The sequence below is a fragment of the Sus scrofa genome, chromosome 16 (assembly GCF_054392235.1).
Source record: "Sus scrofa isolate SSC_HxYL_T2T_F1_AM1 chromosome 16, Sscrofa_HxYL_maternal_Yorkshire_Landrace_v2.0, whole genome shotgun sequence".
Lineage (NCBI taxonomy): Eukaryota > Metazoa > Chordata > Mammalia > Artiodactyla > Suidae > Sus > Sus scrofa.
The window spans coordinates 83,232,583-83,256,015 of NC_139398.1; the positions used below are offsets into that span (position 1 = coordinate 83,232,583).

Here is a 23,433-nt window from a genome sequence, read left to right on the forward strand (position 1 = left end):
CCATTCAATCGCCAACACTCAGCACAATACCTGGTGTACGGTAGGCATTTAGTAAGCATTACTTATTTGTTGTATAATAAAAATTACTTGTTGAAAGTAATTGAATGAGTAAATTAGGGTGTGATGAGAAGTCTATAAGTTAAATCAAAAGAGAAATGGATAAGGGTGTAAGGAATGCTCAACTGAAAGACAGCTACATGACTGACTTCAAAATTGAGAAGGAAACAGGTTATTCCTAAGTGGCTGTGGAGGACAGAGTCAGAAACAATTGGTAAAAAAAAAAAAAAAAAAAAAAAATCACAGAAAGGAGATTTCATCTTAGTAAAATGAGCATCACTCAGTGTTATGCTATAATACAGCATGCTTCCCTTAGGTAGTCAAGCAAAAGCTAGGTAAGCATTTCATAAGAAGGTCCCTGGAGCAATTCATGCTTCATATGGGGATCCCAACTGGACCCTTTCTGTGTTTCCCCCCAAACCTTGTATCCTAAGAACACATGAGTCCCACCCAACCCTCTATTCCTGAAAATTTTTCCAAAGAAAAAAATTTCATTGGTAATTTGATAGGGATTGTGTTGAATCTGTAGATTGCTTTGGGTAGTATAGTCATTATGACAATATTGATTCTCCCAATCCAAGAGCATGATATAACTTTCCATCTATTTCTATCATCTTTGATTTCTTTCATCAGCATCTTATACTTTTCAGAGCATAGGTCTTTTGTCCCTTTAGGTAGGTTCATTCTGAGGTATTTTATTCTTTTTGATGGTAAATGGAATTGTTTTCCTAATTTCTCTTTCTGATCTTTCATTGTTAGTATATAGAAATGCAATACATTCACATGTATTAATATTGAATCCTACAACTTTACCAAATTTATTGACGAGCTCTAACAGTTTTCTAGCAGCATTTTTAGGATTTTCTTTTTCTTTTTTTTTTTTTTTTTTTTGTCTTTTTGCTATTTCTTTGGGCCGCTCCCGTGGCATATGGAGGTTCCCAGGCTAGGGGTCGAATCAGAGCTGTAGCCACCACCCTACGCCAGAGCCACAGCAACGCAGGATCCGAGCCGCGTCTGCAACCTACACCACAGTTCACGGCAACGCCAGATCGTTAACCCACTGAGCAAGGGCAGGGACCGAACCCGCAACCTCATGGTTCCTAGTTGGATTCGTTAACCACTGCGCCACGACGGGAACTCCAGGATTTTCTATGTAGAGTATCATATTGTCTACAAACAGTGACAGTTTTACTTCCTCCTTACAAATCTGGATCCCTTTTATTTCTTTTTCTTTTCTGATTGCTGTGGCTAGGACTTCCAAAACAATGTTGAACAAAAGTGGTGGACAAGAGTGGACATCCTTGTCTTATTGCTGATCTTAGTGGGAATTCTTTCACCTTTTCACCATTGAGAATGATTTTAGCTGTAGGTTTGTCATATATGGCCTTGATTATGTTGAGGTAGGTTCCCACTATGCCCACTTTTTAGAGGATTTTTATCATAAATGGGTGTTGGGTTTTGTCAAAAGCTTTTTCTATATCTATTGAGATGATTATATAGTTTTATTTTTCACAGAACTAGAACAAAAATTTTAATATTTGTGAGGAAATACAAAAAACCCTGAATAACCAAAGCAATCATAAGAAAGAAAAATGGAACTGGAAGAATCAGGCTCCCTGACTTCAGACTATAGTACAAAGCTATAGTCATCAAAACAGTATGGTACTGGCACAAAACAGAATAAACCTCAGTGGAACAGGATAGAAAGCCCAGAATTAAAGTTACACACCTATGGTCAACTAATCTATGGCAAAGGAGGCAAGAGTATACAGTGGAAAAAATAGCGTCTCTTCAATAAGTGGTGCTGGGAAAACTGAACAGCTCCATGGAAAAGAATAAAATTAGAACACTCTCTAACACCAGAAATAAACTCAAAACCATATTAAAGACCTAAATTTAAGACCGGATATTATAAAACTCCTAGAGGAAAACATAGGCATAACACTCTCTGACATAAAACTCAGCAATATCTTTTCATATCCACTTCCTAGAGTAATAAAAATAAAAACAAAAATAAACAAAAAATGGGATCTAATTAAACTTAAAAGCTCTTTCACAACAAAGGAAACCATAAAGAAAATGAAAAGACAACCCACATAATGGGAGAAAATATTTGCAAATGATATGACTGACAAGGGATTAATCTCCAAACTATACAAACAACTCATGCAGCTCAATATCAAAAAGGCAAACAACCCAATCAAAAAATGGGCAGAAGACCTAAGCACATATTTCTCCAAAGAAGATATACAGATGGCAAAAAAATACACAAAAAGACGTTCACTGTCACTAATTATTAGAGAAATGCAAAACAAAACTGCTATGCAGTATCACCTTACACTAGACAAAACAGCTATCATCAAAAAAATCTGCAAACAGGGAGTTCCTAAAATAGCGGAACAAGGGAAATGAATTCAACTAGGAACCATGAGGTTCTGGTTCAATCCCTGGCCTCACTCAGTGGGTTGAGGATCCGGCATTGCCATGAGCTGTGGTGTAGGTCACAGAAGTGGCTCAGGTCTGGTTTTGCTGTGGCTCTGGCATAGGCCAGCAGCTGTAGCTCTGATTAGACCCCTAGCCTAGGAACCTCCACATACCATGGGTGTGGCCCTAAAAAAGATAAAAGACAAAAAAAAATCTGCAAACAATAAATGCTGGAAAGTGTGCAGAGAAAAGGGTACCCTCTTACATAATTGGTGGGAATGTAAATTGGTACAACCACTATGGAAACAGTAGGATGTCCCTCAAAAAACTACAAATAGAACTACCATATGACCCAGCAATACCACTCCTAGGCATTCATCTGGAGAAAACCATCATTTGAAAAGATACATGCACCCCAATGTTAATTTCAGCACTCTTTACAATAACCAAGACATGAAAGAACATAAATGTCCATCGATAGAGGAATGGATAAAGATGTGGTACATATATACAATGGAATATTACTCAGCCATAAAAAAGAGTGAAATAATGCCTTTTGCAGCAACATGGATGGACTTAGAGATTCACACTAAGTCTGACAATGAAAGACAAACATCATATGATAGCACTAATATGTGGAATCTAAAAAAAGAATCCAAATGAACTTATTTGCAGAACAGTAACAGATTCATAGACTTTGAAAACAAACTTATGGTTATCAAAAGGTACAGATGATGGGGCTGAGCGACAGACTAGGGGTTTGGGATTGGCATATGCACACTGAGGTAAATGGAATGATTGGCCAACAGGGACCTGCTATATAATATAGCACAGAGAAATCTACCCAATATTCTGTGGTGGTCTACATAGGAGAAGAATCTAAAAAGGAATGGATATGTGTACATGAGTAACTGAATCACTTTGTCATACATCCGAAATTATCACAACAGTGCAAATCAGCTATACTTCAATAAAACTTTTAAAAAATGAAAAAAAAAATTCAGTTGGGAAGTAATCCCACAGATTTGCTCCTAGCTGAGAGTATAAAGAAAAAGTGAATTAGGGTCAACAAACACAGCAGGAAAGGAAGACTCCTCCCCACAAGAGCCCTATAGCCCAGAGACAATAAAGTTAGACACTTAATGAAAAATGAGGCCCTTTCCCAACCTACCTTTGGTAGGTACACTGGGTCACTCCACCACCTCGCTGCCTAGTCTCTCTCAGAACAAAGCACTGCTCTCAGGGACAGAAGGGACATCTGGGGTTCCTTCAAGCTGTCGCTGAGCAGTTTCATTTGCATTTTGTTAGACTGAAGAGTACTTCTACTAGATGAACTTTAAGGGCCTTCCCCATTTATATTTTGATTTTGATTTTTATGAAGTGGATTAGATTGAATCAAAGCATAGCAGAACTAGAAGAAAACAAATCATCCAGTCCAATCCCTCTGTCTTATGGGGAAGGAAACAGGCAACATAGTGAGGAGGTGGCTCGTCCAAGTTTGCACAGTAATTGGTAGCAAAATTGGAACTCAACCACTTATCTCCCAACCTCTCCTGGAAAGCTTATTTTTCTCCAATTCTCCAAGACTATTTCCTAAGAAGTGGTGCTTTCTGAGATCAGGCAGGCCCTGTGTGTCCAGCTTTTTTTGTGTCATCCCGATGGGGAACCCTTAGCATGGTTCAACTCAGTGGGAGCTCCATTTGTGACCAGAAATTAACTCCCAACTCTTGAATAATCTTTTTATAAGGACCAGGTGATTTCTTGCTACTCCTGAGGGCAGAGGCTCTGGAAACAGGAGTAGAACAGAAACCAGAAGGGCAGGTGCCCAAATAACTACCCAGTATACTGCCAAGCATTGTCATGTATATTTGGGGGCTGGACTGGTGAACAGGCTCTCATGATAGCAATGAGAAAAAGAAAGACCTAGAATAAGAAAGCTAGAAATAACCTCAAAGATATCTCAGTCCAGTGATTCTCCCAAAACTAGTCCCTGCATCTACCACGGTGAAAAGAAAAATTAGGGAAATGCTTGATAATACTTGTATATATGGACAGATGCCTTTCCTGAAAGATACCTTCTTTGTTCTGCGACTATGTTCTTCCTTCCTTTTATGAAACATGATAACTGGCTTGAAGGTTTTTTTAACAGTCTTACTGGCAAAATGAAAGTTGACACCAATGTGGACAAATTTGTGCTGGGGCACCCCAATTTTTTGGAAATTTTAGAAATACATGTAGTCTCAAAACTACTGATCTAAATCAGTCTTGTCTTTTTACGGTTGTGGGACGAGAAGACCCTGGGAAAAAATTAAATGTCTCCATGTTCTCATAGTCAATTACAAACCAAATGCAAAACTTGAGCATCCATAAAACTACTCTCACCTCAGCACTAAAGTTGCTCTGTGATCCTGAGGAAGTTGCTTAACCTTGGGCCTCAATTTTCCCACCTGGAAAATGGGCACAATAATCTCTGCCCTGGCTTCCTCGCAGGTAGCAAAGGTCAACACATCCTTTGAATGTAAGGAGTGTAAATATAACCAGCTCTGAGAAAACAGTTGCAAACCCCAGTGCCTGCAGGGCCAGGTGGGCAATGGAAACAAGCAAAGCAGGCCAAGTTTGAGTGAACAGATGGCAGCTGCCGCTCAGTCTCAGTGTTGAGAAGACACTGAGGCAAGGTGGGGAGTGGAGAAAACTAGCACGTCTGACATCTGAAGAGAGGAGAGAGGCTACCCCAGCCAATTTTTGACATGCAGTAATGTGGGCTGAGTGTAGATAGATAGTTCAAAATCACTGGAACTTAAAATGTTATTAGCTATCTTTTGATTTTTCAATGTTGGTCACAAACTCAAATTTTAAAAATTGAGAGAGACAAGCAAAATAATGCCATCTGTGGGCTACCCGTATGTGAACCTCTGGTTTCAGTGATTCAACTTTGCTCTTTTTCTGGAAGCCCCAGGGGCAGGTCACATCAGTAAGCGCCAAAGTGCCCTTTATTGCCTTACGACAAGAACACAGCTCAGACCAACCTGAACAATACAAATGTGCAGTAAAGATCAGCCCCTGAGGATCTGTACAGACATTTCAGAGTTAAGCAAGGGATAAAGCTGGTTGACAAAACACTTCATGAATTAGGATGACACCCTGTCAAGGCTCTGCTCTGTATTTAAACATTCAGCATCGTCTGTCTGACCTCTCTAACCAGCTTGAAAGGCAATCTTCTCATCCTAAAAATGGGACCAATTACACATCTTACCTACGCAGGATATTGCATATAATTTGAACAGAGCAGGGTGCTGAAGACCTGCAAGACTATTACGTTCCTAATAGTGAGGGTGATGATGATGGAAGCATACCAGGCACGGTTGTATTAGGAATATTAATTACCTTAATCTTCTGGCAACCCAATAAGACAGGTACTATTATCATTAGCATTTTATAACTAGGAAAACAAAGGCAGAAAAATGTTAGGTCGTTGCCCAATGCTGCACAGCTGAAAAGTGGCAGAGCTGGGAGCCAAACGATTCCACCTTCCTTCTTGCTGTGCCTCAGAATCTTTGTCCCTAGAGTGATCCAAGGAGCCCCTACCAACTGATCAAGTTGGCATTCCTATTAAAACCTACTTTCCTGATTCTAGCCTAATTCACTGCCTGGCACAAAAGAGATCCCATTACCCTTATTAAATGTTAGCTCCCTTCATCCAGCCGCACCATATATTATGAAGATCAAATGACAGGGTGGGTGTCAGGCAGCGGAGCTCAGCCTTAGCACTACTGGTACCTGGGATTGGATCATTCTTGCGGTGGGGGCCTTCCTGTGCACCTTACGATAACTAGCAGCATCCCCTGTCTCCCCACCAGGTGCCAGGAGCACACTCACACCCACCACTCCCCTTTGCCAGCTGTAACAACTAAAAGTGTCTTGGACAATTGCCAAATGTCACCTGGGGGGGGTCAAAACTGTCCCCAGGTGGAGACCCATTGGTGTAAGCTATGATTAATCACATTCCACCTCCTGGACCCACAGTGAGTCACCCCGCTTTCCTCTGCTACTCACGGCAGCCACACCCCACCCTGTACTGTGAACTGTCTCTGCCCCTGACTGTGGAACAAGAGGCAACTCCCCAGGAACCGCCTTTTCTGTTCTGAAAGCAGATCCCCAGGACTTTCCACATTAAGGGTGTCACTATTAATTCCCAGAGGAAATGGAAGAGAGTGGGGCTCAACAGACAAGACAGGAATGGGGAACTAACACAAGTCGCAGGGCTCTCTTAGCAGTGGAAACACAGGATCATCCCTACCTCCCAGAGTTGTGTGCCGGGCTCAGCAAAGACTTGGCGTAGGAGAAGCACTCAGGTAAATAACCATCAACAGCCTGAGCTTATTATCCCTTCTTTCCACACACACGCTTCCCACACCTTCTAGTTACCAGCAACGGCGCAATGGCTCCACCTAGACCATCCCACCCCTAATTCTTACAGGGGAGAAGCTATTACCACATGGGCAGTTCATAAATTTAAAAAACTGAGTTTCAGTGAAGTTACACTTGCCAAGCACAGGCTACATGGCAGAGGCACAGGATCCAAGCCTGCAGCCACCACAGCAGAGGAAACACAGCTTGAATGGTGAAAGGACGTTCATACCCCAGCAGCTCTGCCATGGGCTCTGGTGCCCAGGACCCCAGAACTCAACCTCCCTGAGGCCCACGTTCCTCATCCACAAGACAAGGGGGCTGGGAGAGTGTAAATCAGGCTTTAAAATTCCAGGACCCTCTAAAATTTTGTTACCTTTCTCTAAGACTAGTGGTGGTGATTCATAATTAAGATTTTCTTTTTAATGTTGTTTAAGAAGAAAAAAAAGATTAACTCTCAAACTGAGTGTTTGCCAGTATAAAACCCCATTTTCTTGCTAAATACCGGATTAATGTGGTTGAAATTGCTGTTGCTGGAATGAGTGGGGGAGGGGAGAAGTAACGACTGCTCAGCAAAAATGCTCATCAGCTGGGGAAGATGTAAATTAATGAGGAAGAAACACCGAAAACAATCACGTCAGGCCCGCTTTCTCTAGAATTATATTAACAGTGAAACACCAACTGGTTCCAAGGGGAGAACAGAGGAGAATGATGAAGAAGCAGCAGTGGCCTGTTCACTCCTAGGATCCCAGCAATGAGGCATCACCAGCAAACCCCGGTGAGCACAGCATTCTCCATTAGTAGCCGAAATAATAGCCACAGTGACTGTTAGGAGTTTTTCCATAAATGATCTCATTTACTCCTCACAATCCAAGAATATAAGCATTATCTCCATTGTTTACTGCTAAAGAAACTACAACAAGAGAAGTTTGCTCCCCTGCCCACACAGCTAATAAATGACAGTCAGGATGTGAACCCAGATCTCACATCAAATCCTGTTCTCACAACCTCCAAGCCAATCTGGGTCACGTGGACTGACCTCTGTTGCAATATCTATTGCCAAGGTGCACGCTGCCTCCGAAGGTAGTCCAATTCCATGGCAGATGTCTCTTTGCTACAAGGCAGCTTTTTGCTTTTTTTTTTTTGTCTTTTTTTGTCTTTCTAGGGCTGGCCTACACCACAGCCACAGCAACAGGTGATCTGAGCCATGTCTGTGAACTACACCACAGCTCACAGCAACACTGGATACTTAACCCACTGAGCAAGGCCAGGGATCAAACCCAAGTCCTCATGGATGCTAGTCGGGTTCCTTAACCACTGACCCACAACGGGAACTCCCAAGGCAGCTTTTTAAGTTTTATTTTATTTTTTTTTAATTTTATTTTCCCACTGTACAGCAAGGGGGTCAGGTTATCCTTAGATGCATACATTGCAATTACAGTTTTTTCCCCCACCCTTTCTTCTGTTGCAACATGAGTATCTAGACATAGTTCTTAATGCTATTCAGCAGGATCTCCTTGTAAATCTATTCTAGGTTGTGTCTGATAAGCCCGAAGGGCAGCTTTTTAAATTGAACAGAACGTGCCTTCTTGAAACTTTGTGCAAAAATCAGTGACTCTGCCCCCCTAACCCCCAACTCTGTGACTCTGGTGTCCCACAAAACCAAACATCTCCCTCTTCCCCAAAGCAGCCCTTCAGGGATATAAACTGATCACGCTGACACTTGTCTTCTCCAAAAGTCTCCTATCCTTCTCCTTGTTTCCTGCTTGGCAAAGTCTCTAGACCCTTCCTATCTCAATCACCTTCTTTAGGACATGCTCAAGTTTGACAATGAGACTCTAAGAGAACAGAACCCAGATTTCTAAGTGTGTCCCAGCCATCTCCTTCATTTTTGGCTTACTACTTCTTCTTTTTTTTTTTTTTTTTTTTTTTTTTTTTTTTTAACAGCCATACCTGAAGCATATGGAAGTTCCTGGGCTAAGGGTCAAATCAAGGCTGCAGCTGCTGGCCTACACCAGAGCCATAGCAACACCAGATCTGAGCCACATCTGCGACCTATGCTGCAGCTTGCAGCAACACTGGATCCTTAAACCACTGAGTGAGGCCACAGATTGAACCCGCCTCCTAACAGAGACAACGTCAGATCCTTAACCCGCTGAGCCTCAATGGGAATGCCAGGCCCACTGAGCCACAATGGGAACCCCAGGCATGCTACTGCTGTTAACACACTCCAAGGGCCCATTATTCCTCCCCTGAAGCTAAGACCTAAGTCTTTTTCAAAGGGGCCTTCTTTAGCCAGGTGTAACTCAGCTCTGCTGTTTAACAATAGTTGGTTCATAGCATCCAACAGATCCCACCAAATTCAAAACAGAAACTCATGCATTTTGTCCCACTCACAATTCTTTTTTCTTTGCAAGAATTCTTTGTTCTACTTGTTATCATTTGGTCCAAGAGGAATAGATCTGCTAACCAATAAAATAATCATCACCCCTCCTAAACCCTTAGGTCTTTCTTTATTTTATAAAACATTTTCCTATCAACAACAAAAATTCTGATTCTGAGCACTTATTATAAGATAGGCACGAGGTGAGGTGATCATCCTAACCCTACCAACAATCCTGCAAGTTGGAATTATTATTTCCTTTTCCTAGGTCAAGAAACTGAGGTACAGAGGAGTTTGGTGATCAGCCGAGGTCTCCCAACTGTCTCAACACTTTCTCTCCTAGAAGCATCAGGTCTGAGATTCAAGTACAAGTCCTCTGGCTCCAAAGCTCATACTTTTTCCACCACAGCATGATGGCCACGGAGTCAAAACTTCCCACACTGGTGCACCCTGGGCTGCTGGCTTACTACGTACTTCTCTAACTTCTGTTGACTAAAATCAAACCTGCAGTGGGAGAGCTGTGAGTTTCCGTTTTTCTTGGGGGATCTACTGATAACTATAGCCAGAGAGATTGCCTCTGAGGAACGCTGCAAAGCAATGAAGACGGAGGTCAACATTTGTGTGATTCTGGAGAAGGGGTACATGCAACCAAGCACACGTCATGGGAGAAGGTTACTGCAATCCACGAGGAGCAGATATCTCGGTTAATGATTTTAGGGCTTTTCTAAGTACAAAAGATGCAGGAAATTGGGTTCATAAAATTTCCTCTTGAAAATATCTAACTACCCAAAGGCCTGTTCTGCCAGTTTCCCCAGAACACAGAGTGCCTCATCCCAATCTTCTCCCTGAACTCCTTTCAGGGTGGGTTGAACATCAGCAACTGCAGCGGCTGGTGACTCGATCCTTTTAGAGCCAGATGCCAAGTTTTGAGTGTTTACTTGGCACTTCTCATTGATTGTCAAAAACATCCTAGGCTCCTGGAGAGGGAGAGGCCAAGGGACTTGTCCAAGGTCCCCAAGCCTGGTCTTCTTTCGGGGTCCTCAGCAGCTGTTCTGTCATGTCCTAGACCCAGGCACAGAGGACCTCTCATCCTGCCTTCTTAATCCATGCGCTTGACTCTGGCTGAGGCTCCCAGAGCTCAGAGGACCTCTGCAGGTCACAGGATTGGAGTGGCCCAAGTCACATCCCCTGCAGAGAAAAACCAATCGATCTCATGTCCATCCACCTGTTCTCCGAAAGAGCAGCTGATCAGGCACGGCCGATAAGAGGGAGGTAATTTAAAGGTCAAGTGACGGCTGGATGTCTATGTGCCCTTCTTTCATGACAAATATGTCTGAGATGTGAGCACAGCGAGAGGGTGATATTTTAAGATGAGTAGCTTATCGGGAACACTAAACTCACCTAGGCTGTGGCAGCCCCATTTTATAAAATGTAGTATCTGGTGAGTTTCAAGAGGCAGAACAATTGAGGGAAAGCAGTGGAGCCCTGGAAGGCAGAGAAGCCAGTACACGTGTTGACTCTCAGCATCCACTGCTGGTTTGGGGACTTGTTGCTTAAGCTCTCTGAGGCTCACTTGGCTTATCTTTTTTTTATTTTTATTTTTTTGACTTTTTTGGTCTTTTTTTACTGAAGTGTAGTTGATTTACAATGTTGTGTCAGTTTCAGGTGTATAGCAAAGTGATTCATACATATTATATTCTTTTTGAGATTCTTTTCCCTTACGGGTTATTACAAGATATTGAGTAGAATTCCCTGAACTATACAGTAGGTCCTTGTTGGTTATCTATTTTATAGATAGTAGTGTGTGTGTGTGCTAATCCAAAACTCCTAATTTATCCCTCACTGCCTTTCCCCTTACTTTGCTCATCTTTAAAATGAGGACATTGTGTGAGCTATCACTGTAACAATGTGACAAGAACAAAGAATTGCCCCCTGGATTTCTAATCCCATGCCAAAAAATGCTAGAGTTGCATGAGTCCCTAGAAAGCAAAGAGCAGAGCAGATTGTAATCGGTTGAGCCTATTCTCAAAAGGAATCTATGTAGAACTCCAATGTACCAAACTGATAAAATCTGAACTACTGCTCTGCTTGTCAGAGAATCAGGGCTACAGGGCCCTCACCTCAACCCCAGCAATCACCAGCATCTCTCTGACCTGAGAGCACCAGGGAGCATTTAAAGACCAGCGACCAAAGAGCCCATTTCACAGACAAGGAAACTGAGGCCCAGAGAAGTGAAGGAACTCAAAGTCTCAGAGTGGGTTAAGGGCAGAATCCGGACTAGAGTTCGGAACTCACAGGTTCTGGTTAAGTCGCTACTTACTACAACACATGGGGACACTCGTCCTTTTGTTTCTGTGTAACTATATGTGCATGATACAAAATACAGTGGTCTAGAAGGTGCCATCTCTCACCTTGGCTTCAATAAAAGCCAGTCTTCTTTATCTCTAATGTCTGTTAAGAGCACTAGGTAACATTTACCAAGCACTTACTATCTGTCAGGCACTATGCTAAGCACTTTTCTGTGCATATCTCATTTAATACTCCCAAATAAGCCTGTAAGGTGACTGTTATTTTTATTCATTTTAGACATAGGGGAAACTGGCAGTTAATAAGTTGCTGAAAGCCATACAGCCAGCAAGAAGGAGAGCGGAGTCAAGTCCACAGAGCCTATACTGACAATCCCATGCTCTCCCACTTAAGCACAATTTTTTTTGAAGAAAGGGACCCTGAGGCCACCTATCATTTCCTATTTTTTTTTTCAGTTCAAAAGGCCCACTCTGAGATGGAGAAGCAAAAGCTCGGGTTCTTTTCTCCCAAAGCTCCTTACCTTGTGTCTTAGTGGGTCAGTCAATGAATGAACTGGTCAATCTTCTCCCAGAAGTGAACTGGGTGGCTTTTTGCATGGCCACCTGGTGAGGGTCTCACCAAAACGGTGTCCTCCACCAGCCCAACAGAGATTAGTGACCTGACAGGTCTCCCACTGCCTCAAAGCATTGTCACAAAAGCCACCACCAAATCCAGTTTGGACTCCTTAGAGCCCAAAACACACAGCAGTCACTGCAGCCACCTCTACTTTCCCTCACCTCCCCCCCTTCACCTGCCACCATCTCATCTTCAGCAGTTCTACTAGGTGGACAAGACAGCTGAACCCTCAAGTGTGCACACAACTTCTCCAGAGTCTCATTAAGTCAGCATCAACCCAAACATCAGTCTCGGCTTTGGGAGAAACGACTTTCCGCCAACCAAATCCTGCAGCTTTCACGTGTCTCTGATCTTTTCTGCCTTGATCCCAAAAATGCCAGCTCCGCACAAGGCTGCAGAGACAAAGACTATATATAAATGCCAGGGCCCTAGTGTTCCTATTTCAGAAGTAGTCGATACCCTCCTGTTTAAAGGTCTCACTCGACTCCCCAAGCTTGCCTGGGACCTGAGTGACTGAGCCCCATTGGAAAGGACCCAAAAAGGAGGAAGATACCCTCTACCTTAAAACACAAGTCAGCAGGAACAGCTGGGACAGCAGATCCCAATACCAGCTCAATCAGAGCTGTCCTGCTCTCCTAAAGGAACTCAGGTACCAACTGAATCATCCTGTAACCACATAACAAAATACAGTCCCAGAAGGATAGTGTGCGGTAATACTTAATGGCAAGGAATAATGTTCATGATTGTCAAGTAGAAAAACCCTGTACAAAAAAAAAAAAAAATAGCGCATTTTATTTTTATGCTTTCAAAGCATATATATTTTTGCCTAGGCAAATAGAATATACATTTTAAAATTAAAAATAAGATATAGTTGTATGAACTATACTTTTCTTTTACTTAAAGTAGCATAAACATCTTTCTGTACATGTGTTCCTGAAATTCTGCATTGGATTACAAGCAATTTTTCTCTTGTTTATTTCCACAGTTTGGGTGTACAGCTACTGATTTTGCACACTCACAGTCTTCTTCTCCTTTGGGGAACACCCATCCTCCCCCAACTGTTGTAAGGGACAATCACAGCGCTCCTGTCCCCACCTTCGTCACCAACACTCACCCCAGGGATTGTTACATGACTCGGGCTAGCTAGTTCTCCGCTCCTGTGTACAGAGTGGATGGTTCAGAGAGTGCCCTGGCCCAGACTGGGCCTCTAAGACTTAACAGTTAAATACTGTCAGAGAGAGGGCCTTGCCCTTCCTCTGGAATTTAAAGCTGAAAAGATCATGATAAGCCAAGAATTGTCAGGAGATTTATTATACTGCTTCCACTATCTAGAGAAATCCTGCCTTAAAATGAAGGCAGGACTGTGCAGAAAGTGGAGCCAAAAATGAAGAAAAAGCACAAGATGGGTTAAGCTTCTGGATCCAGTCACACCTGAAGCTGGAGTGATACTGAAATTCCTAATCATGTGATCCAACACATTCCTTCCTAAAGTCATGTGAACTGGACTTCTATAATAGACCTAATGTGAGTGTTTTCTAACAGCTATGTGTGCCTGGTTTTGTGAATGGTGCTAAATAAACCCAATCACTCTTGAAGCTATCAGTATATTCTCAAAGCTCTCCACTCTCACGTTATAGCACCAATTTTCCACTCCATACTCCTACATGTTGTTAATTAGTTCTTTTTTTTGGGTGGGGGGGGGAATAAGGAATAGTGACTTTATTTGGAAAGCCAGCAGACTGAGAACATGATGGACTTGTGTCCCAAAGAACCATCTTACTAAGTTAGAATTCAGGCTTCTTTTATATTAAAAGGGGAGGAAGTAAAGTCAAACATTTCCTGCTTCTGGTCAGCCTCCAGCGGGGATGTGTTAATTTCTTCCCTCCTGCAGTCATTCACTGGTGGGCCTGGTCAGGATATTTCCTGTGAACTCTTCTCAGGATTTCTGACTTTGGTAGTATAATTGTGCATGGATGATTTTGTATCTTTACTGTACATATACCTGTACTGGTGAGCCTTGTCATTTGTGGTATTTTTGTTTCCTGTTGTGGCCTTTTCTCTTCTGCCTAGAGAAGTTCCTTTAGTATTTGTTGTAAGGCTGGTTTAGTGTTGCTGAATTCTCTCAACTTTTGCTTATCTGTGAAGGTTTTGATTTCTCCTTCAAATCTGAATGTGAGCTTTGCTGGGTAGAGTATTCTTGGTTGGTGTTAATTAGTTCATTTTTCACATATCAATCCAATTCAAAAATGGAGAGAGGAACTAAATAAAAGATCTCTTCAAAGAAGACATCCAAGCGGCCAAGCACAGGAAAAGATGTTCAGAATCACTAATCATCAGAGAAACACAAACGAAAACCACAATAAGCTATCACCGCACACCTGTTACAAGGGCTATCATCAAAAAGACAAAAGATAAGTTTGGGCAAGGATGTGGAGAGAAGGAAATTGTTATACACTGTTAGTGGGAATATAAATTAGGGTGGCTGCTATGGGAAACAATATAGAGGTTCCTCAAAAAATTAGAAATAAATCTACCATATGATCTAGCACTTCCACTTCTGGGTCTAAACCCAAAGGAAATGAGAACAGAATATTGAAGAGCTTCCCATGTCCTGTTGCAGCGTTATTACAATAGCCAAGATATGGAAACAACATATGTGTCAATGAATGAATAGGTAAAGAATATGTAGGGTGTGTGTGTGTGTGTGTGCACAGTGGGATATTACTCAGCCATGATAAAGTACAGCGAATACATACAAACAGTGAGATATTATTCAACCATGAGAAAGACAGACATCTGCCATTTGCAACAACATGGATGGACCTGGTGTACATGATGTTAAGAGAGCTAAGTGAGAAAGACATATACTGCATGATATCACCTATATGTGGAATCCAAAAAAGCCAAACTCATAAAAACATAGAGTAAAATGGCAATTACCAGGGGCTTGAAGGTGGGAGAATTAAGATGTTTAAGAGTACTAACTTGCGATGAGTCATAAAAAGGTCCTAGAGATTGAATGCACAGTATAGTGAATATAGAAAACAACACTGTATTATAATCATCAAACTTCCGAAAAGACTTAATCCTACTTATCCAAAGCACTAAAAGCAAATGATAATTACATGATGTGATGAAGGTGCTAATTATTACTATAATGACAATCACATTACAGAAATGTATCAACTCAAAGTGTTGTACACCTTAAATGTTCACAATTTTATGTCTAATTTATTTCATTTTTTTTTTTTAAAAAAGAAGCTCCCCCAAATAAAAGGTAAGTTCCTTGGGGGAAAAAAAAGAGCTATTCCTGTCTGACTCCATGATGCCTAGTACCACACAGGTTGTTCAAACCACACAGGTTTCTGGGGAGAAACTCAGAAAGCCCAGCCTCGCCCCACCCATCAGCAGAAGCAGACATGCGCTTAGATTTCTAGTGGGGGGTGATAAGCCGCCTTACAGCATTCTCACAAGAAGAACACTGCCTGGGATTTGGGTCTGTGTCCATGAACAGAAGGGTCAAACCCAGAATCACTGCATGTGAGAGTGGGAAGAAACTTCAGCCATCACCCAACCCAGGGGTTTTCAGACCAGTTCTACAAAGGTCGAGGGCTGTGTGTGGCTGTCAGGAGGCAGGAGCCCCAAAATCTGCTAAGAAAAGCAAGTGGCTATGCTGAGTGAGCTAACTCCAAACTCCTGTTTCTACCAGAACAGCCCTCATTGAATCCATTTAAATATCGAGGATGCAAAAACAGCCTAGTTTTTTTAAAAAAAATTAGATCACAGATCCAACCAATGCTCTTACTCTATACTTCTATGAGGAGAAGGGCTTTCCCAGGATCCCCAAGGGTGACTGAGAGAGCTAGGTTAGAACTCGGTCCCCTCATCTCAAGGTCAAGATATGCTCCACACTCCCACCCGCTTTTCCAGATGCCTTTGAATCTCCCACTTCCCAAAGTTTTTAAGGGCCCATTATAGTGACTCTCCAAGGTCCATGAGCCTCCTACCCCAAATCATCATCAAGTGGGAGTATACTAAAAATGTTGGAGTTCCTGTCGTGGCTCAGTGGTTAACAAATCCAACTGGGAACCATGAGGTTGCAGGTTCGATCCCTGGCCATGCTCAGTGGGTTAAGGATCCTGCGTTGCTATGGCTGTGGCGTAGGCCAGCGGCTACAGCTCCAATTCAACCCCTACCCTGGGAAACTCCATATGCTGCAGGTGCAGCCCTAAAAAGACAAAAAGAAAAAAAAAAATGCTAACTGCTGGGTTCCACCCCAGACCTACTAAAACCTACTGTCAGGTGTGGGATCCCGGGATTGGCTTTTTAACAAGTTTGTACTAAAGTTTAGGCAGCATAACTCTAGAATCTATCCAGAAATTGAGCTTCTTGCCATTCTTATCTGGAAATCCTATCCATCCCTACCAGCTCCCTGCATAGCTAACCCCTGCCCTCCTGGGGAGTGGTAATTGAATGTCACATGTTGAGCATAATCCTAGAAAATCCTCTGTCATCATGCTCAAGTCCCAACAGCTCAAAGTAATTAGATCGAGACTAGGGAGAGGCACAAAGGAATCATATATTAATGCAACTTGAAGTTTCTGAGGTTCATGCAATGTGGGAGACCAAGCTCAGCAAAGGAAATCACAGACATAAATTCCAAGTGAGGGGCAACTCAGGGGAGACACAATGACCCTGGAAAATTCCAAGTTCATTTCAGCTTCTTTCACCCTTGCTGTCCCCAACCCTGTGTCCCATCAAACAAGGACACACATAACATGGTAGCAAATTGCATCCTTTGCAATGTTAAGTGGTAATGGAATTGAAAGCTCCCCTTCCCTGGACTGGCTACATTTTAGTAACTTGATTTAAAAACTCAGAACAGTCTTAGAGTTCCTGTGGTGGCTCAGTGGAAATGAATCTGACTAAGATCCAGGAGGACGCAGGTTCAATCCCTGGCCTTGCTCAGGGGGTTAAGGATCCAGTGTTGCCCTGAGCTGTGGTGTAGGTCACAGACACAGATCTGGTGTGACTATGGCATAGACTGGCGGCTATAGCTCCAATTTGACATCTAGCCTGGGAACCTCTATATACCATGGATAAGGCTCTAAAAAGACAAAAAAAAAAAAAAAAAAAAAAAAGAAGAAGAAGAAGGATTATGAAGATTAGCTAGATGATTCTATGTGGTAGGAGGGAGAAAGAAAACCATTAAAGTATAAACAGAAATTTAAAAAAAAAAAAAAAAAAGCTAAGAACATTCCTGATCCTTCTCCAGACCTCCCTAGTCAGAAACCTCAGAAGTGGAATCCTGGGATCTGTATTTTTATGAAGAAGTCAATCCAACTTCAAACTCTTGGGAAACACTGTACATGTCCACATTTGAAAGTTGCAGGATGATATTAAAAAAAAAAAAGATTAGGGTAGGAAAAGCATATAAAAGAGGGCCTGAAGCTAGAGGTTGAGAACTCAGCATTATCACTGTCATGGTTCAGGTTCAACCCCTGGCCCAGGAACTTCCGTGTGCCATGGCTGCAGCCAAAAAAAACAAGAGGGCCTGGGGAAAAAAATCAAAGAATTCGAAAGTCACTGTTAGGCAACCACTAATGGGAAGATGGTTGAGACAAAATGGGTTGAAACCCATTATGTGAAAACTCAATGGAGAACTTTGCCATGATGGGACAAGACTGCCATCATGGAACTTAGGATAGCTTGACATCACTCGCCCAGGGTGTGAAGGAAAAGGAAGAACACACTCACCGTACTTGCCTGCAAGGTCATCCACCCTAAAATAAACTGAGCTTGAGTATAATCACACTCTAGACTTGACAACACTTTGCAGGAAATACTGGGGATAAAAGAACAACTTAAACAGCACCAGGAAGAAGTTATCAGCTAAATCTGTAATGTATGATTACCTACACAAGAACCCAATTTTTCAACAGGCCAATGGTATTAAAAGGTGGGAAGAATGAAACACTATTAGAAAACATAGACTTAAGAGGCATAATTACCAAACATAATGTGCAAAGCTTTCTTAAACCCTGATATCAACCAATCAACTAGGTACAGGCAATTTTTGAGATAATCTGGGAAATTTAAACATGGCTGGTTATAGATGACATTAAGGGGTTGTTATAAATATTACTAGACATAATTAAGACCTAATCAGTTAAGCTATATAGGAAGTGTTTATAGCTAAAATGACATGATTCCTGCATTAACTTTCAAATGTTCATAAGTTTTTTAAATGGGGGAAGGATAATTAAAATAAGATTAGCAAAATGTCAATAGTTGCTAAAACTGGGTGATCATTTTGTTATAGCATTCTCTACTTTTTTGTACTTTTAAACATCTCCATTAGAAAAAAAAAATAATTCCTGGCACTATTACTCATCCCCTGTAGGAAATGAGTCCTAGTAGGAAATGATGAGTGGGTGGTAAGAGTGAAAAAATGAACAAGCAAATGAAAATACAATTGATTAAAGCATGAGGGGCTAACTGAACTCCTACTAGGCATTGCCTGAGGTAAGTGACAGAAACATCTCTTTAGATATCCGTTCATTTTTGCCTTGTACTGCATTTCAGGCCAATATTTAGGCTCTGTGAGGTAAGAAGTACCTTAGTGGGATTAGCATCTAGTATGGTGGCCAAAATTAAAGCAAAATATAAAGTACAGAAGAATAATTAAGAAAAGCTAACTTTATCGAGCTCTTCCTTTAGGAACTGAACACTTAATATTACCTTATTTAATCCTCACAACAACTTTGAAGGTAGCTAATATTATCCCTGTTTGTAAAAAAAAAAAAAAAAAATTGATTCTCAATAAAGTGAAGTCACTCACCTGAAGTCATGCAGGTTGTGAGTCGGGGGCTGGGGCATCATAGGGCAGAGGGGGGAAATATGCTTGAGATGCCTGAGAAGATGGAATGATTTCTTGCTTGTTCGTCTTAGAAACAAGTTTAATGATGGAGAAGATAATGTCCTTGCTCTGAACAAATGAGCGGTCTAGAAGGCCCAGGGGACGCTTACAAGGTTATGGTGGCACCCCTTTTCTTTTGTCTCTAGAACAGGAAGGAAGTTCGACATGTTTCAGAACATAGAAACTTCTAGAGAGGCTCAATCCATGAGACCCTTTCCTCCTTGACCCCATCTACTCTTCAAATTTACTTACCACCAGAAGAGTCAAGTCTTTGGGGATCGAAGCCTTGGAGTCAAACAGACATGGGGCTTGATCTTAGCCCTGCCGCTTACGAGCTGGTGACCTGTGGGGGTCTTAGACACTCTGGGCCTCTCTGGGTCCATGTGCAAAATGGGGTAATGATTGTCCCTCCTTCACAGGGTGATAACAAGGTTTCCACATCATGTGTTTCAACACCATGCAGGCAAAGAATAAGCTGTAGTCGCTATTAGGATGATGAGAGTTTTCCTTCTTCCAGACCCCTTGAGCTCACTGACCAGTGAACTTCCACCATAATAAACCAATGCTTGGCATATAGTAGTCAGTCAATAAACATTTACCCTATGGATTAATATGCTAGCTGATAATGTCTCTCCCACAGGCTTATGACATTATTGACTTTTAAACATGCTCCTCAGTCAGAATGCAAGTACAAAAGGTCAGAACTGGTCTTTCAATTCTGTATCCCCCCATTCCACACAGCAAGGCATTAGAGATTCAACAAATGCTTCCTGAAAGACCTAAATGAATAGCAAAGTGTCAGCCGTGTCTACAGGACAGAGCAACCAGGGCCCCAGGCATGTCCACAGCACAGCCTCCACTCCAGTCCATTCCTACAAGAATTTCTGTGAAATCTAACAAGTCCAGTGGGGGTGATTCAAACCCCAGGGAACCAGAAGCAATTTCTCACGACTCTGCAAGACCCACCTCTTCTCTCTGCTCTGCCAGGCCAGGGAGTGGACACGTCCCTTCCGGTGATTTGCGATGCCTCTGCTGGAATGGAGGGAATGCAGCAGTGGTGATGGTGCCTACGCGGTGATGCTTGCAGCAGGCTGTCCTGCTGGAAAGATGCAGGCTGGCCACAGAGCCGAGCACTGGCTCCCCGGGGCCGGCATGCTCCCGCGCTGACTACAGCAATTCATCACATTTAAAAACCTGCCCACAGGAGGGGCCCTGAAAGGAGGCAGGGGAACCAAAGCCGCAGGTTTCAGGGAAATTCAGGGCTGTGATTTTTTTTTTTTTTATCACCAAGCCTACAAAGGATGGTGAGAAACATCCAATCACAGGATGCTGGGAGCATGATCCAAGGAGGAACCCTCATTCTGGACTGAACAATCAAAACAATCTAAGAAAACTCGACCTCACCTAGGAGACAAATTCCCTTTTTCCTGCAAAGCAAATCCTCCCATCCCAACCCCATCCTTCTGCTTTGGCGACCATTCTCTGTGGGGGAAAAAAAAAGCTCAGTTTTGAGACCCAGGTGGTCCAGCCCAGCCACCGTGTGACCTTGAGCAAGTCACTTCTGCCCTCCAGACTTCAGCTCCCTCGTCTCTAAGAAGAAAAGGGTGAGCTAGATCAGGATGTACACATGTAAATGACTGGGAGGAGGCAGTTTACATATGCACATAAAATGAGTGGGCAGATGGCAATAGTGCTAAGCTGCTTGCACTGTCCCTGAACTAAAACCCTAGAAGAGTTTAACAAAAAACACAGCAAAACCAACTCTTCCAAGTCCACCTGTTCACAACCCACACTAAAGAGCCACTTAGGACCGCTCCAATTCTATGGAACTCTCCCTCACTTTCTTTCAGCCATATCTACAGTTTTCTCCCATGGCACCATCTCCTTGGCACCTTGACAGAGTTGGCAACCAGAGGCGCTCACAGGAGGCAGTACAGAGCCAGGCAAGAGATGCCGTCTCCTAAAGAGTGAATGGAGAGAGAAGGAGGGAGGGGGAGACAGGGCAGTGATGGGTGGTGGAGAAGGAGGTAGAAGGCAGGGGAATGGAGAAAGAGAAAAAGAGATCTTTTCCTTTAAATCATTTCTCAATACTGTGACAAATGATAAAACTGAAACTCAAGGGTGTTAAATCATTTAGAGCAAACGTCCCTCTGTGTGGAGCAGAGCCAGGATTCAAACCCAGGCCTGTCTACATGAGAAACCCTTGCTCTCTTCCTTCTCTGCCTTTCCCTCCAAATGCAGTCAGGAAAAGCCCAGCCCTGACTGAGAAAAACAAAAAAGTACACGCCACACACACACACACACACACACACACACACACACACACACACACACATACACACACACAAAGTCACTCCAAGAAAAAGATGATACATTCAACATCTCAGCATTTCAGAGCAAGATTTCCTTCTAAAGTCTGTTACTCCCTCCAACATCTTTGTTTTTTAGATTTGCCTCTATTCTTCCCTTTGCCTAGTATTTCCCCACACTTGCGAGGCTCTGGGGACCAGTTAAAGCCTTCCTCCTCTGGGAAGTCTTCTTGATTCATCCCTCTCGGCCAGCCTTTGAAGTTCTCTCTCTACACAGTTTGCCTCCCACGTTACCAGTAATGAAAATATGAATACAAGGCACAGCAACAATAATTACTGAATTCTAACTCTATGTCAAGCTCTGCTCTTTTTTTTTTTTTTTTTGGTCTTTTTTTTTTTTTTTTTTTTTTTTTTTGCTATTTCTTGGGCCGCTCCCAGGCTAGGGGTTGAATCGGAGCTGCAGCCACTGGCCCACGCCAGAGCCACAGCAATGCTGGATCTGAGCTGCGTCTGCAACCTACACCACAGCTCATGGCAACGCCGGATCGTTAACCCACTGAGCAAGGGCAGGGACCGAACCCGCAACCTCATGGTTCCTAGTCGGATTCGTTAACCACTGCGCCACGACGGGAACTCCTCAAGCTCTGTTCTCAGTGCTTAGTAGATGTAAAGTTTAACCCTTACAACAACCCTCTGAGGTGAGTACAATGACCCTCTTCCTCCAGCAGTAAACTTGTATCAGGTCATAAGCTCAGAAGCCACAGGGACAGCATTCAAACCCAGGCAAGTCTGCCTCAGCCAGAGCTTTCATCCCTAACCATCCTACCACACTGCCTCATGTTTTCATGCTGGTTTACATCTCATGTTCAGGCTCATAACAGCGCCCAAGTATAAAAAGGGAGGAAGCTTAAAAGAGGACAACAAACCTGCTCCGTTAGGAAACTTGCTGAAGGAACATACTCAGCGAGTGATCCTTCTGAGAACCCAGGTCTCCTGGACCAACCCTCCTCACCCCCACCCCCACCCCTGCCATGCTTGTAATTAAGTCTTACAGCCAATAACAGAATGTCTCCCAGAGGTGGCATGGCTGGTACCAAAGATCCATAGTTATGGGCCATCAGCAGGGACCAGCAAACATATTGGACATGAAATCAAAGCCAATAAGCAGGATCCAGGGAAGAGGAGGTGACAGGTCCCAGGGAGCAAATGCTGATGAATCCATTCCCTCTGGTGGAAGGCGTGAGGCTGCAGTGCTTAGCCCAGGGCTGTGCTCTCTAAGTACCCAATGCAGGATGGGGTTTCAGTGTGTGTGTGGGGGGGGGGGGGGGTTTCAGTGTGTGTGTGTGTGTGTGTGTGTGTGTGTGTGTGTCTTTCTCCTTTTCAAGGACTGTATGATCTGCAAGAGTCAGAAGTATCCTCTCCTTAGAGGAAATGAAACTGAGGCCCAGAGAGAGGAGGACAACAGAGTAAATTAGCACAAAGAACCAAACCCAGGGCTTCTTGCTCCTTTATTCTCTCTTTACTAGACACGTCCCCTGCAGCACCCAGCAGGCCCCAGCAGGGGATCATCACTCCCTGGCCTGGGAAATCCCAGCCATCTGGCTTCTGCCCCAGCACGTCCCCAGCCTCTGCAGACAAACAGCCGCATGCAAGGAGGTTGGGTGCCACCATCTGCACAGAGCCTTAATGAGAGGCCTGTGGTTTCTTGGTGTCTTGGTCAAGCTGTTTGCCAGTCCTAGCAAGTGAGAACTTTTGGCCTAACCTAACATAGGCCTTCGGCCCCTGCACAGTCTAAATAAATCACCTTGGACTCCTCTCATCTGCTCTCTAATGAATGGCTTCCTTGGTCAGGGAAACACTTTTTAAAAATACTGGCAGCAGAAAAAGAATGGAATAAATCCTGTAGGGTTTATGGGTTTGAAAGGAAAACAGTCCTATCTTGGTCTGCCCCTATATAAAACAAGACTTTTTTTTTTCCTTTTTATGGCCACACCTATGGTATATGGAAATTC

General features: G+C 43.1%; 1 long non-coding RNA gene across 6 annotated transcripts in view; it reads right to left on the bottom strand.

Moving 5' to 3' along the window:
• LOC110257249 (uncharacterized) overlaps nt 1-23,433 on the bottom strand; it is an 830,883-nt gene that overhangs the window by 684,154 nt on the left and 123,296 nt on the right. The window contains exon 5 of one of the 6 annotated variants that reach the window (XR_014831018.1): nt 19,035-19,254. The exons of the other annotated variants lie outside the window; for them this stretch is intronic. This is a non-coding gene — a long non-coding RNA (uncharacterized LOC110257249). The remainder of the gene's footprint in view (nt 1-19,034; nt 19,255-23,433) is intronic. 6 annotated transcript variants of the gene reach the window in all.